Raw genomic sequence first — 17,855 nt, 5'->3', positions numbered from 1 at the left:
AAGAAAGGTATAGGAGATATAGGAGACCAATAGGACAGGGGACGGAAGGCACTGTAGTACACTTGTACTCGCCCCTTACATGCAATAATATACTATATATACCAATAGTCCTCTACTTATAACCATTCATTTAGCATCCATTCAAAGTTACAATGTGCCAAAAAAGTGATTTTTGACCACTCCTCACACTTACAACTGTTGCTACGCTTCTGCAGTCACATGTTCAAAATGTGGGCCCTTGGCAGCCAGCATGGGCTTAGGCTAGTTACAAGATCCTGAATATCACTTCCCAGCTCCTTGGGCTTCTGCTGGTGATCGCCAACCACCACCAACAAGCGTACATAAGTGCACTAGAGTGCCTTCCATCCCCTGTCCTATAGTCTCTCCTATATCTCGTATTTCTTCTCTACTATATCCTCTATAACATTCATTGTGTATTATTGTGTATTGGACAAAAATAAATAAATTAAATTTAAAAAATTAAAAGTATTGTCCCTTTGCATGACCTGCTGGACTGTGTTCCTAGCCAGATATGAGAAGAGCCTTCTCTGTGGTGGCCCCGGCCCTCTGGAACCAACTCCGCCCCAGAGATTAGAATTGCGCCCCCCCCCTCCTTGCCTTTTGTAAGCTTCTTAAAACCCACCTCTGCCGCCAGGCATGGGGGAACTGAGATATTCTTTCCCCCCTAGGTCTTTACAATTTTATGCATGGTATGTTTGTATATATGTTTGGTTTTATAATAAGGGTTTTTTAGTTGTTTTAGTATTGGATTGTTACATGCTGTTTTTTATCACTGTTGTTAGCCGCCCCGAGTCTGCGGAGAGGGGCGGCATACAAATCCAATAAATAAATAGATAGATAGATAGATAGATAGATAGATAAATAAATAAATAAATAAATAAATAAACAAACAAACAAACATCTGACACATCATCCCAGCAAGAATATTGTGCATGTAGACACCCTGAATTGTTGTGCTGACTGTCGTGGATGAACCAGCTCCAGCTACAACTGTACTATCTGTAGCTGAACTCCACTTGCCATTTACGGCACTGGACATTGCCCGAAAGACATCCAGAGACATGGTTTTGAGTCAGGTTTCCATGTGGGTATTACAGGGTTGGCCCCCCGACAAACCTCTGCAGGAATTGCTTCCTTTTAAGCTCTGCCAGCTGGAGCTTTCAGTGTTGAGGGGTTGTGTGTTGTGGGGGGACAGGGTAGTTATTGTTGAGTCCTAGGATTTGCATATCAGGAAAGACTTAATGAACTAATTTCCATTTATGGAAACATTGCAAAATCTCAGGGAGGTTAAGTAGGTTTTAACCAGGATATGGCTCCTGTTCTTATTTTCACCCAGCAATTTCTACTAGCTCAGTAGAATTGCATTTAACTGGGACTGTTGATATCCAGTGCTACTCCATACACACAGACAAGCAAAGGTGCCTTTACATTTGTGTTTTTTAAATGGAATGACAATATAGAATTGGCATGAGAAAAGGGACAGGAGGAAGAAAATAGCCACATTTTAGAGTTTCGGCTCAGTTTTATCGTCAATCTTAATTTATGTCTGAAATGCATTCATTGATATAAATGGTTTAATTTCCCTTTAATGAAATGTAAGAAAAGCCTATTAGAAATTTGCTCACCATTTTTTAAAAAACAAAACTAAAAATACTCAATCCTTCTCATCCTTTGGTAAATGCCCACATTGCTTATAGATATTCAGATGTATTTGTAACTTTGTTTTCCAGATGAAGGCTGTATAGTCTGGAGGACAGAAGGGAAAGGGGGAACATGATTGAAACATTTAAATATGTTAAAGGGTTAAATAAGATTCAGGAGGGAAGTGTTTTTAATAGGAAAGTGAACGCAAGAACAAGGGAGCACAATTATTTTACTGAAAGAGTAGTAGATGCTTGGAACAAACATCCAGCAGACATGGTCGGTAAATCCATAGTAAGTGAATTTAAACATGCCTGTGATAAACATATATCCATCCTAAGATAAAATGCAGGAAATAGTATAAGGGCAGACTAGATGGACCATGAGGTCTTTTTCTGCCGTCAACCTTCTATGTTTCTATGTTTCTATATTAGCTAACTGATTCCAACCAGGTTTGCTCTATAGAGTGGGAGAGTAAAGAGTGCTAATTGGTTGTTCCCAGTTGGAGCTCTCTATTTAAACAGGAGCCGCTGGCTGGGTTTTTGCTGGAGTTTTCAAAGTCATTAATAAAGAGCTGTTTCACTAAACTTGCCTCATGACTCTTTGGTACTAGAACCTGTTCTGTCGAGGTCTCTGGTAGAATCCTCCTGAAAATTCACAGATACAAATTTCAGACACACGCACACGTTTGAAAATACAAAACAATGTTCTTTATACTGAACATCCAAATAAACTAAGCTCTCTTTTTGTATAGCAAAGAGCACTCATCTCCAAACAAACTGATAATTTGTACAAGTCCCTTATCAGTTCTGAGATACTTAGCTTGCAGCTGTGAAGCAATTCACAGTCCTTCTTCTTTCACAAAGTGAAACACACTTTGCCCTGGTTTAGTTTCAAAGAGGGGAAAAATCAGTACACAAAGGTCGAAGTCAGCAAAGCAGGCACGAAACACAATGATCAGATAATCCTCCACAATGGCCAAACCCACAGGCTGCTATTTATAGCAGCCTCACTAATTACCACAGCCCCACCCAACCACAGGTGGCCTCATATTCTTTGATAATAATCTCTCAGTTGTTGCTGCCTATGCATCGCTCTCCGCATGCGTGGCTGTATCATTAACTCTTGTTCTGAATCCAAGGAGGAGCTAGATAATTGATCTCCTTCTGAGCTGTCTGTCCCACTCTCCTCCTCCCTGTCACTCATGTCTTCTTGGTCAAAGGAGCCTTCATCAGCAGATTTCACTGGGAGCAAAACATGTCTCCCCCACATCCACAGTCCTTGGGGCAGGAGCTGGGCCAGAGCTAACCACAACAGAACCTAACAGTTATTCCCCATTCCCTCCACAGACCTGCTGTAGAAATCCTTGCACAGAGTGCCACCCACAGTAAGGCCCTATCCTGCAGCTACGCATGGTGGCCGGAAATAGACAAAGAAGTAGAGGAGTGGGTGGCCTTCTGTTTCTAGCAAGAGAGCCAATTGGAGAAACTGAATTCACTTAATGAGCACATACTTTACTTAGGGATCCAAGTGATTGCTTAAGAACCATGACCAAAAAGATAAACTTTGGACACTCAACAACCATCTTGCTTAGCAATGGAAGTTGCAATCCCAATTGTGGTTGTAGTTTGAGGCTTACTTTCAGGAATATGAGACTATCTGATAGTAATAGTCTATCCCTCTGTTCATATAGCCTGTACATTTTCTACAATATAGAAATTTCTGGGGCTATTTGGCTGAAAGAGACAGCTAATTTACCTTAATAAGTGGAACTTAATGAAAATCTCTGGTCATCCCTGCATGAATCACATTTGCGTTGAGACTCCCTGGAGATGGAGTGGTTGAGAAATTCATCCACATCTCTGAACATTCAGCTATGAATGTTCCTGTTGCTCCGGACTCATTTCTTTTTTCCGCAGGTGCCACTGTTCTGGGCATAGTTATCTGTTCCTCATGGATGACTCAAGAATGAAGATGCATCTGGTATTGGTTGTCAATGCCCGAGAGCCTCATCATCAATCATACTTCCAATAGTCATGTTTTTGGCAGTAATTGAAAGGCTCTCAGAAGTCTTAGCAATCCATCAGTTAATTACAGACCTAATTCTGAAAAATGAGCCAATTGATGATCATTAGGGTATGATAATGTGACACAATGACATTCCAGACTGTAATACCATGGAGGGATCATTTTAATAACCACGTGTTATCCTATGAAACATATGTGTGATAAACACTAATTGGAGGCACTGCTTCACTATCAAGGTCTTTATAGAGTTGTTTCTTCTGGTTGACGAGAGCGTTCTCACTGTATCAGATTAATTACAAGTGCTGCAGTATATGTTGGGTAAAAGCATTATAAACACAGTGTTGCACTCTGTCTACGATTGGTCTGAGCCCTCTCAGAGGTCATTAAAGTATGGACTGAGAGCTCTGCTGGTTTTAAAGACAATAATTTATACTACTGGAAATCTATTGCTCCCTTGGAATGCAACAAAAGCCAGAGAAGGAATTTTGAGTTGGTTGGCAGAAAAAAAAGAACAGCTCACCTAGGCTTGTGAGGTTAGCTTGATTGACCCAGAAGAACCATTTTATCCTGAAGAAAAATGAGAAGGGGTAAATTAAACAAAAGAAGAAGGGGGAAAAAAAAGGAGAATGCAAAGAATGACCGGTCAGCTGAGGAAGAAAATAAGACACACTGCAATCAGACCACAACACATTCTCTATTCTCTGGAGCTACCAAAGTAACAATTATTACTATGTTTGTTTTTCTCCTTATTTTCTAGGGTTTTTTCCCCTTGAATTCTAGACCCAGAAGGCAGAGATGGTCTAATTACTATTTTCTTAAACTACACTGAGGAAACTTTTTGGACGAAGAACCAATTTTTTGCTTTAAATATAGCTTGCCCCGGAAAAAAAAAAGTCCATAAATAATCTAAGCAAACTGCTCAGAATGTTTGGGTTGCAACTTCTATGCCAGATTTCCATAATGTGGTGCCCTTGACATGGGTCAAACATCCTTATCTATCATCACGTACTGGTCAGGGATGACAGGCGTTATAAACCAATCACATCCAGATGATGAGACATTGGGGAAGACAGATTTAGAGTAGAGCAGGAGTTTGCATGAGTCTGCACTTTCTTTAAGTGGCGTCCAACTCTGTTAATCTTGAGGTGGATAAGAAAACTTTGGCACCTGGAGCAGTTACTCAACAAAGGATTTGGACAAAGAGGATAGTTCTTAGTAAAGGAGATGTTCTCACAATCACAATATCATTTATTGGACAAAGGAAGGGAAGTGTTTTTAATAGGAAAGTGAACACAAGAACAAGGGGGCACGATCTGAGGTTAGTTGGTGGAAAGATCAGAGGCAACATGAGAAAATATTATTTTACTGAAAGAGTAGTAGATGTTTGGAACAAACTTCCAGCAGACGTGGTTGGTAAATCCACAGTAACTGAATTTAAACATGCCTGGGATAAACATATATCCATCCTAAGATAAAAAACAGGAAATAGTATAAGGGCAGACTAGATGGACCATGCGGTCTTTTCCTGCCATCAATCTTCTATGTTTCTATGTTTCTAATTAGCCAAGAGTAGCTCAGCAGATGCAAGACCCAAAATAATGAATGATGCACCATAGATGGTTCATACATCCAGACGCTTGTCAGGAGAAGATGAATAAATGCTCATTTAAAACTGACAGTTGTGGATGGATTAAAGTTTCCTCTGCAGTGAATTGGGAATATGACAAGGCGGTGCCGTAAGGAGATAGTTTCTAAGATAAGTCAGTTTGGTGCCATGGTTGATGTGTGGATGGGCCTCAAGTCAGGGGTGGGTTCCACTTACCTTCACCACCAGTTTGCCTTGTGATTTTTTGTGTGTGCGCTTTCTGCTCGCACACACACATACACCCTTATGCAATTCTGCTTCTGCACATGCTCAGTAGCTATAATCCGCCCAAAATACAGCTGAGGAGTTGATCAGCTGTGCTTTGGACAAAGGAATAAAGGTAAGTATAAAACCGGGAATGGGAGGGACGGCCATTTTTCAGGCAGCAGCAGAGGAAAAAACTTCAAAACAGTAAAAGTTTCAGAAAAAAAATCCAGAAAAAAAAAAGATCACTGGATTTGTGATGCCATCATGACGTCAACAGCGGGTTGCCTCAAGTGCTATAGAACTCAAAAGGAGTTCTTTGTCTCAGCCTGTTCTTGTGGTTCTTTATGTCACAAATGACAAAATATGAAATGGTGGGAATCCCCTCTTCTCATTTGCTAAGATGTCCAGGCTCAAGCAATTAGAGAAAATGCAAAATCAATAGAAGAGGATATTTGTAATTCAGGGTTAAATTGTTCCTTGGTGGTCTCTGGGCTCGGTTATGTTTTCTTGCCAGACATTTCATTACCAAAATAGGTAACATCTAGCACTGAAGATGTTACCTTATTTGGTAATAAAATGTCTTCGAGGAAACAATCAAGCCCAGAGAGCACCAAAGACCCCACAAAATGCAAAATAGTAGCTTGGAGGAGGGAAGGGAGCACACCTTAGTTTACTTTTTTTAAAAAAATACAAATTGCCATTTTTTTGGCATATTCATTCCATGCATGTTGATTTAAAAAATAATAATTTTAGCAACAAAATTTTCAGTGTAAATGCAGTGTGGTGGTGGTAGAATCCAAAACATCATCATATCTTTTTCTAGCTCTCCTTTCTTAATCTTTTTCTTTGGGTCTTCCTGATTATTCTTTCCTCTTCAGGATTAGAATAATGCAGGCAATGTCAGTCAGAAAATCCTTTCCTGCCCTCCCAAATGAGCAGGTGGGCTGGAAAAGCTATGATGATGTAACCTACCACCACTCTAACACACTTACAGCATACTAGCAGTGACTGGCCATCTCTAATAACTATATTTATAAGTGCTTTTGAAAATTACCAGCAATTAAAAGCAGTGTTTTCTCTACAAACCAGATTCCAGGCTCCATGAAAACAAACACTGTTATAAAGGAACCATGGCTGGAAGAATAATTTCACATGGATTTCAGTAGAATTAAATCCTACATATTTTAATACAGTGGGAAGGCAACCCAGGAGCATTGGGGTAGAGTGGTTTATTTAGCAACAAGTGAAGGAGTAGTTTTTATTTGTAAGTGATGCTACTGTAGGGACACAATAACAGTAGAATAGGTAGAATTACTGGGACATAATATAACTTGCGGTTTTGCTTTTGTAAGAATTGCTTTGCTAAGAATTGGAATTGGCTCCGCCATTTGCTTCTACCAGTGATCTAACTTCTGTTATCTTGGGATTTTTTTTTTAATAACTCAGTGCCTGGTGCCTGTGTTGCCAAGCACCTAGCCCCTCTGTTGCTAAGCACTCAGCCTCCCTGTTCCTTGCTACATGGCCAATGCAGGGCTACAAGCAAGGCATGGACCAGGGGGCTAAAACTGGGTACCAACTACCATATTTTTCAGAATATAAGACGCACCGGAGCATAAGACGCATCTTAGTTTTTGGGGAGAAAAATAAGGAAAAGAATCTGCTTACCAAATATTCATCTGGCTAACATCCTTAGTCGGGTCAGCTTCAGCACATTATTTTATCCCCTGGTTGGGGATTTAAAAAGCCTTATTTTGCAGAGAGTAACAATGAAAGAGCTTGCAAGCCAGTAAGAGCTGGGAAAAATCATTAGCACCTGGTTAGGGCTGGAAAGAAACATTCAGAGCAAGTAGAGCAATGAAAAACCCTACAAAGACAGAGTTTGGAAAACAACAATGAAAGAGCTTGCAAGTGGGTAAGAGCTGGGAACATTGTTAGCACCTGGTTAGGTCTGGAAGGAAACTTATTCGGAGCAAGTTACAGCAATGAAAAACCCCCTGCAAAGACTTAGGGCTTGGAAAACATTCTTCACAAAGAGTAACAATGAAAGAACCTGCAAGGTAAGAGCTGGGAAGATCATTAGCACCAATTAGGGCTGGGGAAAAAAAGCTTTGAAAAAAGCTACATTCAGAGTATAGGACTCACCTGAATTTTCAGCCTCTTTTAGGGAGGAAAAAGGTGCGTCTTTTATTTCAAAAATATGGTAAGATGATGTTCTGAAGGTATAAAAGAACTCCATACTTTCCCCAAGGTGTGGCTATTCCTTACGTGCATTGTATCTGTATGTTCTGGATATAGTTTCACCTGATATTTAGTTTTGGCCAAAAATAAAATCTATTTCTTTTTGCAAGTCTCATCTCGAGTCTCACTCTCTTTGGCATCTTGGTGACTCGGGGAAACTTCTAAGACCTTACACTACCTTGATAATGCTTCCTTAAAGACTATATTAATTCCCTCCCTGATTAGATGTGGCACCGGCAATTTGAAAAAAGTTTAATCTGAAATAATGTGAAGCCAGAAATTCTCCAAACGTGAGGGGATTAGTTTTGTGTAGGGGAGAAAATCTTCTGCAACTGACATGAGTAAATTAACATTTTAGTGGCATTGCTCCTAAGAAGCTTTCCTTCTTATATTTTAAAGGCTGACAATCATATTGATTGGCATAGAATACGCAGTGATATGCCTTTCCTGTTCATTTGCAGTTACATGAAAATCAGAGGCCAGAATTAGGGATAAACCTTTCTTCTTTTGACTTCCCAGAATGCAGAGGGTTTCAGAAAACAGCATTGAGTTTTTCCTCTTATTCTGCTATGTATAGTTGGGTAATTAATATCTTTGCTGTCAGCGACAATCCAAATACGGTGGTACCTCTACTTAAGAACTTAATTCGTTTCATGACCAGGTTCCTAAGTAGAAAAGTTTGTAAGTAGAAGCAATTATTCCCATAGGAATCAATGTAAAAGCAAATGATGCGTGCAAACCTATTAGGAAAGAAATAAAAGCTTGGAATTTGGGTGGGAGGAGGAGGAGGAAGAAGAGGAAGAGGACAGTCAAAGGTGAGGTGAATCAAAAAAATCCAAAACTTTAAGGCTTAAAAAAAAAGAGGGACTCTGAGGCGGCGAGGAGGAGCATGTGCCTCCCATACACTGTGCCAGAGAGAGAAAACCAGGTGGGTGAGAGGGGGAACCTCCCGCTCCTTTGACTGAAAGGCATCTACTGCTGCTGCTGCTACCTGCTTCCTCTTCCTTCCCATGCTGAAGGGCTCCCCTCTCCTCTTGCTCGCTCACTTTATAGCCGGTACCTTTCCTTCACTGTGGTGACTCCTTGGTTTGGCTGAAGCTGAGTTGATCTGCCTGGGGCGAAGTGCCCCCTTTGGCCTTTCTGCCCCCAGATGCTCTGGGAGGCAACCTCGTGCCGGGTGTATGGGACGCAGTGCGAGGGAGTCACCACAGTGAAGTGGTTTATTCCCTCTCCAAGCGCCCAGAGAAAGGAAAATGCTCCATTTGCTCTGGGCTGCCAAAGCCTCCTTAAGCGCCAGCGAAAGGCTCCTCTGGCAGCCCAGAAAAGCCTGAGATGGCTGGGATTAAAGGGGGAATGGCAGGAAACTGGCTGGGCCTTTGTGCCGCTCTCAAATTTCCTGGGAATTTTTCCTGGGTTCTTAAGTAGAAAATGGTTCTTCAGAAGAGGCAAAAAAAATCCTGAACACCTGGTTTTTATCTAAAAAGTTCTTAAGTAGAGGCATTCTTAGATAGAGGTACCACTGTATTCTGATTCCAGAAATGAAAAATCATAGCCCCTCTTCAAAGGTTATAGTTACTTTCCCCAATGCTAAAAGTAAGTTTAGTGTCACTTAGCACAACATAATATACTCATGAATAAATTTGGAGGAAAAACCTTATTGTAGATTTTAATCAGACAATAATGGAACTTAGCCTGTTGTCCATGATTGTTGGACATATTTTATGAAACATTTAAAAGTTAGGGACAGAGAGGCATGGAAAAAAATCTGTGTGGTCACTCAGAGTAAAGAATGATTCAATGGCATGTAATCCAACAACCATACCATTTTATTGGAAGGAAATTGGATTAAAAAATTGGACAGGGCATATAGAGCCAAGGTGGAACACAGCTACTACATCAATCAGTAGCTTTGGAGACATTTTGAAATTGCAGCCATTTGTTTCTGGTTTAATTTGATTAGTGCTGTTATATTTTATTGTACCTTGGTGTCATAATATTATTATTGTGGCTCATCACAAAGTCAGCCAGATGTTTAGACTGGAATTGGTATTTTTATCCAGCTATTAAATCATTCCTGAGAACATGGAACGAATCCCAGTGATCAGTTGGGTCCCACAGAGTTGGCCTTCTCCGGGTCCCTTCGATGAAACAATGTCGTCTGGCGGGACCCAGGGGAAGAGCCTTCTCTGTGGTGGCCCCGACCCTCTGGAATCAACTCCCCCCGGAGATTAGGACTGCCCCCACCCTCCTTGCCTTTCGCAAACTCCTTAAAACCCACCTCTGTCGTCAGCATGGGGAAATTTATTCCCCTGGGCCGTTTCCGCTTTATGTATGGTCTGTATGAGATGTAAGGGTTTTAAATTTGTTTTAATCTTTGGATTTGTATTGTTTCTTGTTGTGAACCACTCCGAGTCTTCGGAGAGGGGCGGCATACAAATCTAATAAATAAATAAATAAATAAATAAATAAATAAATAAATAAATAAATAAATGAATGAATGAATGAATGAATGAATGAATGAATGAATGAATTAATTAATCAATCAATCAATTAATTAATTAATGAGATAAGCAGATATTGTTGTTTATTTTATTTATTTATTCAATTTTTATGCCGCCCTTCTCCTTAGACTCAGGGCGGCTTACAACATGTTAGAAATAGCACTTTTTTAACAGAGCTAGGCTATTGCCCCCACATTCCGGGTCCTCATTTTACCCACCTCGGAAAGATGGAAGGCTGAGTCAACCTTGAGCCAGTGATGAGATTTGAACCGCTGACCTTCAGATCTACAAGTCAGCTTCAGTGGCCTGCAGTATGTTAAAGGTATTGTTGCAGGATGTTATCTTTTCTGAGTAAGGTTGCCTTTTGTATTATTATTATTATTATTATTATTATTATTATTATTATTATTATTTATTGTAGAGTCAGCAAGATATTTAGAGTGGATTTGTCATTTTAGCCACCTATCAAGTCTTTATAATTATTAGATTTTTATCCCACTTTTAGAAATATTTGGTCTACCGAAGGTGGCAAATATACCTAATACTGAGTACCATGATGAGTCTTGGTGGCGCAGTGATATTAGTGTGCAGTACTGCAAGCTGCTTCTGCTGACTGCTGGCTGCAGTTCACCAGTTCAAATCTCACTGGGCTCAAGGTTGACTCAGACTTCCATCCTTCCAAGGTGGGTAAAATGAGGACCCAGATTGTTGGGGGTGATATGCTGACTCTGTAAACCGCTTAGAGAGGGCTGTAAAGCACTGTGAAGCGGTATATAAGTTTAAGTGCTATTGCTATTGCTATGATCCTTGATAGGTTATGACCTAGCCTTCAGTGCATTCAATTAATGTGCCTAAGATCTGGATGCTCAACTAGATCAGAAAACAGAATGTTGGAAGAGACCTCAGGGGTCATCTAAGTCCACCCCCTTCTTAATTTTCCCTACTTCCTGTCTTCCTGAGTACCCAGCTTCCTTTTCTTAGGCCAGTGAGGTATTTATGCCATTTAATTGTCTCTAAATTCCAAACAGCACTATCCTTAGTATATTTTGATGTTTTCTCTCCTGAAATTCTTGAGTGAAAATATAAAACAATCCTCTATGAGCTCAAACATTTTTCTTTTATTGTCTCCCTCTTCTTTCCATTTCATGCCCCCTTTGCCTGTTATCTTTTTCCATTTTGAGGCGGAGGGCAGTGACCATCCATTAAAAGCAAACAAACCCAAGATGAACTTATTTTTTTAATAATAGAAAAGAGGGTTAACATACAGCAGCAGTTCAATGAAGAACGAAGGAATAGACATTATATCTCAGAATAAAAATTTGTCACAGTCAGAAACTGTAAGATAATTCAAGTAGAAAATTACAGTACTAGCATAAAAGTAGTTTTCAGAGGGATGAGATACTTTTTTATTTCCAAAATGTCTATTTATTATCAGTTCAAGGTACGGCAATAATAAAGAACTAATCTGCTTTGACCTGCAAGTCATGAGGCTTCTTTATATTTTTAAAGTAGTAACTGGTTATTTTATGACCAAATTGCTATCCATTTTATTGCCATTTTCTGGTTCCACCGTAAATGTAGACCCCTCCCTCTCCCCAGAATAGCAAAATACAATAAGTGGATGATCCATTTTCATTTTCTGCAAGGGAAAACATGAAAAGGTTCTTGCAGTAAACAGTTTTTAAAAAGCAATTCGCTGCGATAATTCATCTGCAAATGGCATAAACATATGATTTCACCATGCTGAAATTACTGTTGGTTCTGCTATTTTTTAAAATGCTTTAAAAAAAAGAAAAGCTAATGACATATAGTTTATGTAAGATTGAGATAAAGATAGCCTGCAGTGACCACGTGAACCAATCTATCAAAGACCCCTGTGTATTATAGCTTCTGTAAACTTCTGTATTAGTTCTTAATGCTCCTAAGCTTCTCTTGTCATTGATTAAATAGTTCTAACATCACAGAAAGACCAAGCAGCCAAAAAAAAAAAAAAAGAATTTAAAGGTAAGATTTCTGCTATTCAAGCAGAAAATGACTAGGCAAGGTATATTGAAGGATGGTGGGGAGTGGAGGAAGAACACAATAGATAAAAGAAAAAGAAAAAGGAAGGAAATATTGAATGAAATGAATGACTGAGAAAAAGGGAACAGATTAGGATAATGACAAAAGAAACATTACAAAATGTAGGAAGTTAGCACCCTGACCTCTCCTAGAAGAATGAAATAGTCCACGAAATATTAAAGAGGCAGAACATTATATTTGCACTAGAGGCGGAATAAGAACATGGACACCAAGTGCTGGATTTAAAATGGGTCATTTTATTAAAGTTAAATGAACTTTAAATGATTATTGTCAAATAACCAGGACCTGCAGAGGCCATTAAAATTTTTGGGGCAGAAATAATTCACAAATAACCTTCCTGGGCAACTATGGGTGTAGCTCCTTGCTGAACAAGGTGAAGGTACCACGCCTTCACCTGGATCCTGGCCACGCCCAGGCTTGTGGGAGGGCTCACTGTCCCATCCCCTTCCGATTATTGGGATAGGTGAGTCCCAAGGGCAGCCCCTCTCCAATCACCCAGGCCGGTGCGGACACCATGAGGCTGTCCATCATCTTTATTTTTTTTATTTTTTATTTTACAAATGTGACATACAAGACAAAGGAAAAAAACATACATAAAAACATATATATACAACATTTGGGAAATGAAAGTTTCCCCACTATTTCTTTGGATATTTGATCAGAGAATTACACTACTTTTACATAATATTAATTTTTGAATTCTTTTATTTGACGTGTTGCTTTGCATAAATTTTTATTTATTTATTTCTTTTAGCCAATCATAAAATTTTGCCCATGTTTTATAGTAATCTGATTCTTCTTTTCCCTCTAATCTTTTGGATAGCCTGTCCATCTCTGCACAGTCTAGTATTTTTTTAATTATTATGTTTTCTTCCGGTATTTTATCTGTTTTCCACTGTTGGGCATATACTATTCTGGCAGCTGTTAGTATATGTATAACTAAGTATCTTACTTCTTTTTCTATTTTTTTATTAAAAATACCCAATAAATATAATTCTGGGGTTTTTTTTAATTTCTTCATTTGCTATTTCTTTTAACCAATTTGTTATTTTATTCCAAAACTCGCTGCTAAAATGCTGAGACCACAAAAAAATTCCTATTCGGCCCCCGTGGGTGACCCCTTCGAGGCACACTGCAAGATAGGGAGGGCAGACAGGTGTCCACTTCTTCAGGAGCCGGGGGGAGGAAGGAAGAATGCCTGCGTCGCAGCCCTATTTATAGGGCACAACCGGCAGGCCCCTCAGCACCAACAGGCCACACAGAACACGTGAAGCCCGGCAACAGCGATCTCGTGGTCCCCTGTGAGATTGCGGCCGCCAATTGGCAGATTACCGGGCCACGTTCATCCTGGCCCCAGCGCAATTCTCTGCTGGACGTTAAGGCAGCCAGCCATGCATTTCCCTGGATGAGAAAAGAAGAAACATGTTTTTAAAGACATAGCAGCTCTCTGCAGCTCCCTGCCTCCCTATGCCTTCAGCTCCAAGGTGATGGGATTAAAACACGGCCCTCGGGACATGATAGTATTAGCGCCCTACCCATCTCACCACATGGCACCTGGGAAGAATATATAGAAACATAGAAGTCTGACGGCAGAAAAAGACCTCATGGTCCATCTAGTCTGCCCTTATACTATGGATATATGTTTATCCCAGGCATGTTTAAATTCAGTTACTGTGGATTTATCTACCACGTCTGCTGGAAGTTTGTTCCAAGGATCTACTACTCTTTCAGTAAAATAATATTTTCTCATGTTGCTTTTGATCTTTCCCCCAACTAACTTCAGATTGTGTCCCCTTGTTCTTGTGTTCACTTTCCTATTAAAAACACTTCCCTCCTGGACCTTATTTAACCCTTTAATATATTTAAAGGGTTAAATAAGGTCCAGGAGGGAAGTGTTTTTAATATTAATTTAATATTAGCCAGCAAGTCTCAACCAAGCCTGGGAGACAGGCAGCCTACAAAGTTAGCTAAGACTCCCGCTCCCTGGAAGTCTGACCGCCAGCTATCGGTATGGATAAGGATGGTTGAGAAAGGAGGGGGCCTATGAAAAGAGACAGGAATGGAGAGGAGAAGAAGGAGTCTATGGGGATGGCTGGGATCAGTTACAATTGCAACCCCAAACAGCTAGTTTTATAGCAAGGCTGCTAAAAATATCGAAGCAACCACAGTGGAGAGAGACCAAGGGATAACAGAAGGCATTGTACTCAAATGCTAACAGCATTCATTCCAGAATTTTCATCAACTGGAACTTATTGATAAAGACCAGTTTTTTGTTTTTTGTTTTTTTTTTGTAGATCTAAGCAGAATTTTTTAAAAATGCTGCTTAGACCTACACTTCTAATGGAGCTGGTTTTGGAAAGGTTGTCATAACGTGTCTCTTTTTTTCTCCTAGTTATGGATCCCAGTTTCAAATCATCAGCACAAGGCTTGAAGTTGCTAGCCGTTCTCCAGGGACAGCATCGTTGATCCCGAATTACATTGTGGTGGCTAGAAATCACGAAACCCCTACAGCTAAATGATGGTTCCGGTATCCAGACATTCCGGGGTTGCAACTCCTACTCAGCGTGGCTAAAATGATCAGCTTGAGAAAACCAATTTACCCACATCATGAATACCTAATCAAGGTGGGGGTGCAGAGAAAATAAATAAAAACCCATCTATAGATACAATTAAATTTAGTAAGCACAAAACCACAAATTTATGGCTGCCCAGTGCACACAGCCAGCCTGTAAATAAATTAAAGATCCCTCAAATATGTATGTGCACACGTAGGTTAGAAATTATTCCTTTTTTTTAGGGGTGGAGGGGAGAGGGGGGGAAACTGTTGTAGGAAAGGGATTTACTTCCATGTAAATACAGTGGGATAGTCTGCATTGGGGGGGGAGGGGGGAGGGAGAAGATTAATAACTCCAAACCCTGCAGTTATTGTGAGTGATGGTTGTTTGTGCATAACTGCAGGGTTTTTTTTAAAAATGAACCACATGAATATTTATAAAGTTGTTTGAAAGTCTCAGATGACAGAAACTATATGCGAATTGTATTATTTTGATTTTAATAAGTAGAAACTCTTGGCTAAGCAGTTTAACTATTGCTTGCCTAAAGCGGCACATTTTTGGGGTAAGGAAAAATAAACAGCTGGAATAGCGAAATCTTTTTCAGGGCAGGAATGACTCAAATTTGCAGTTACCTGAACAACATATAGCCCTGGGCACTATAACCCTAAAGTGATCAGCATACCTGTTCTGTCGGGCTCACTGGTAGACTCCTCCCGAAAATTCACAGGTACAAATTTCAGACACACACACGTTTGAAAATTCAAAACAATGTTCTTTATAATGAAAATTCACTTAAACTAAGCCCTCTTTTGGTATAGCAAAGAGCACTCGTCTCCAAACAAACTGGTAATTTGTACAAGTCCCTTATCAGTTCTGTGATACTTAGCTTGCAGCTGTGAGGCAATTCACAGTCCTTCTTTCACAAAGTGAAACACACTTTGCCCTGGTTTAGTTTCAAAGCGGGGAAAAATCAGCACACAAAAGGTCAAAGTCAGTAAAGCAGTCACGAAACACAACGATCAGATAATCCTCCACAATGGCTAAACCCACAGGCTGCTATTTATAGCAGCCTCACTAATTACCACAGCCCCACCCAACCACAGGTGGCCTCATTTTCTTTGATAATAATCTCTCAGTTGTTGTTGCCTATGCATCGCTCTCCGCATGCGTGGCTGTATCATTAACTCTTGTTCTGAATCCAAGGAGGAGCTAGATAATTGATCTCCTTCTGAGCTGTCTGCCACACTCTCCTCCTCCCTGTCACTCATGTCTTCTTGGTCAGAGGAGCCTTCATCAGCAGATTCCACCGGGTGCAAAACAGGCCTGCAGTATGTGGATGTCTCCCCCACATCCACAGTCCTTGGGGCAGGAGCTGGGCCAGAGCTAACCACAACTATACCATATCTAAGCCTAGTCAATAATGAAGGATTCTTCAGCAATATTTTGATAGTGATCCATAATTCAGATCTGATACACATTAAATATTCAGTACAGGTTCTTCTCGACTCAGAGGCCACAACTGAAGCCCCATTTATCATTCCTAAGCGAGATGGTTTTTTTAGTGTGTTTTGCCCCATTTTACAAGTTTTCTTGCCACAGTTGTTAAATGAATCACAGCAGTTGTTAAATTAGTAACACCGTGGCTGAGTGAATCAGGTTGTCAAGGTTCCAGGTAGCATCCAAACTAAATCAGAGTCCAAGTCAAAGTAATCCTCAATAGTGATGGGCGAACTGTACCCACACAATTCGGGTCTGTACCGAATTTTGCGATGTTCGGTATGCCGAACACGAACCCAATTTTGTTCCAAAGTTCGGGCAAAGTTTGGGGTCGTGTTCGGCGTTCAGAGCTTTGATGTCACTGGCAGGTTGCTAAGGACACCAAGGTGATCACTTCCTGGATTACATGGAATCCAGGAAGTGATCACCTTGGTGTCCTTAGCAACCTGCCGGTGACGTCAAAGCTCCGCCCCTGGAATCTCTTCATGGGAGGGATTCCCTGTTCGGGTTCGAGTTCAGATTTGGTTCGGGTTCGGCTGAATTTTGCGCAAAATTCGGCCGAACTTGCCAAACCCGAACACCATTGGGTTCGCCCATCACTACTCCTCAAACTTCCAATTTATTTCCGGAGCCATCCTGACACCTGCACAGGGAAACCTGGATCTGAGTTTCCTACTCAGTTGAAAGTTTGCATCCCTTTTCCCCCACCCACAAACGTGTCAGGTTTCCTACTCAGGTTGTGCCAGCGTGGCTAGTCCTTTCTTTGCTTCCGCTCTGGTTGGTGGGCATAGGATGTCCTTAAACCACTTGAAATAATGCTTTGTGGCTGCATCTGCTCTGTCATGAAAATCACCCCTCCCAAGTTCTCATAAACATCAGGTCTTCTGTAGATAGTGTGGCAAGACCTTAATTTATCACCATCTTCTCCATTGGCTTGACACATCCTCACTGACTTTACTTGTCAGAAGATCATGAAAAGTAATCATGTGACCCTGGGATCCGTCATAAATATGAACCACTTGCCTAGTATCTGAATTTTGATCACATGACCATGAGGATGCTACAACAGTTGTCAGTGTGTGAAAAATGGTCCTAAGCCCCCTTTTTTTTGGGGGGGGGGTATTGCAACTTTGAACGGTCACTAAAGGAAAGGTTGTAAGTTGAGAACTATCTGTACTGAGTATGAGCTGGACCCTAAGTTCCATGCCATGGGATTTTTATGGAGGATGATACAACCAGTAACGTGATTGTAGCAGAGAAAGTATAAAGACATCGTAATCTTCCAATTTTCAACATATTCCATTACCTCAGACCCTATTGGTTTCATTTGTCCTTTCCTAGTTTTGGAAGAAAAAAATCCCTCTTGTTCAGTTCCAAGGTAGGAGAAAGGCACTGGACACAAAATGGAAGCTGATTGGAAAGAAATATTCTGATTATTAA

This window comes from Erythrolamprus reginae, chromosome 2 (assembly GCF_031021105.1).
Source record: "Erythrolamprus reginae isolate rEryReg1 chromosome 2, rEryReg1.hap1, whole genome shotgun sequence".
Classification (NCBI taxonomy): Eukaryota; Metazoa; Chordata; class Lepidosauria; order Squamata; family Dipsadidae; genus Erythrolamprus; species Erythrolamprus reginae.
Note: the sequence above shows the minus strand (reverse complement) of the source record.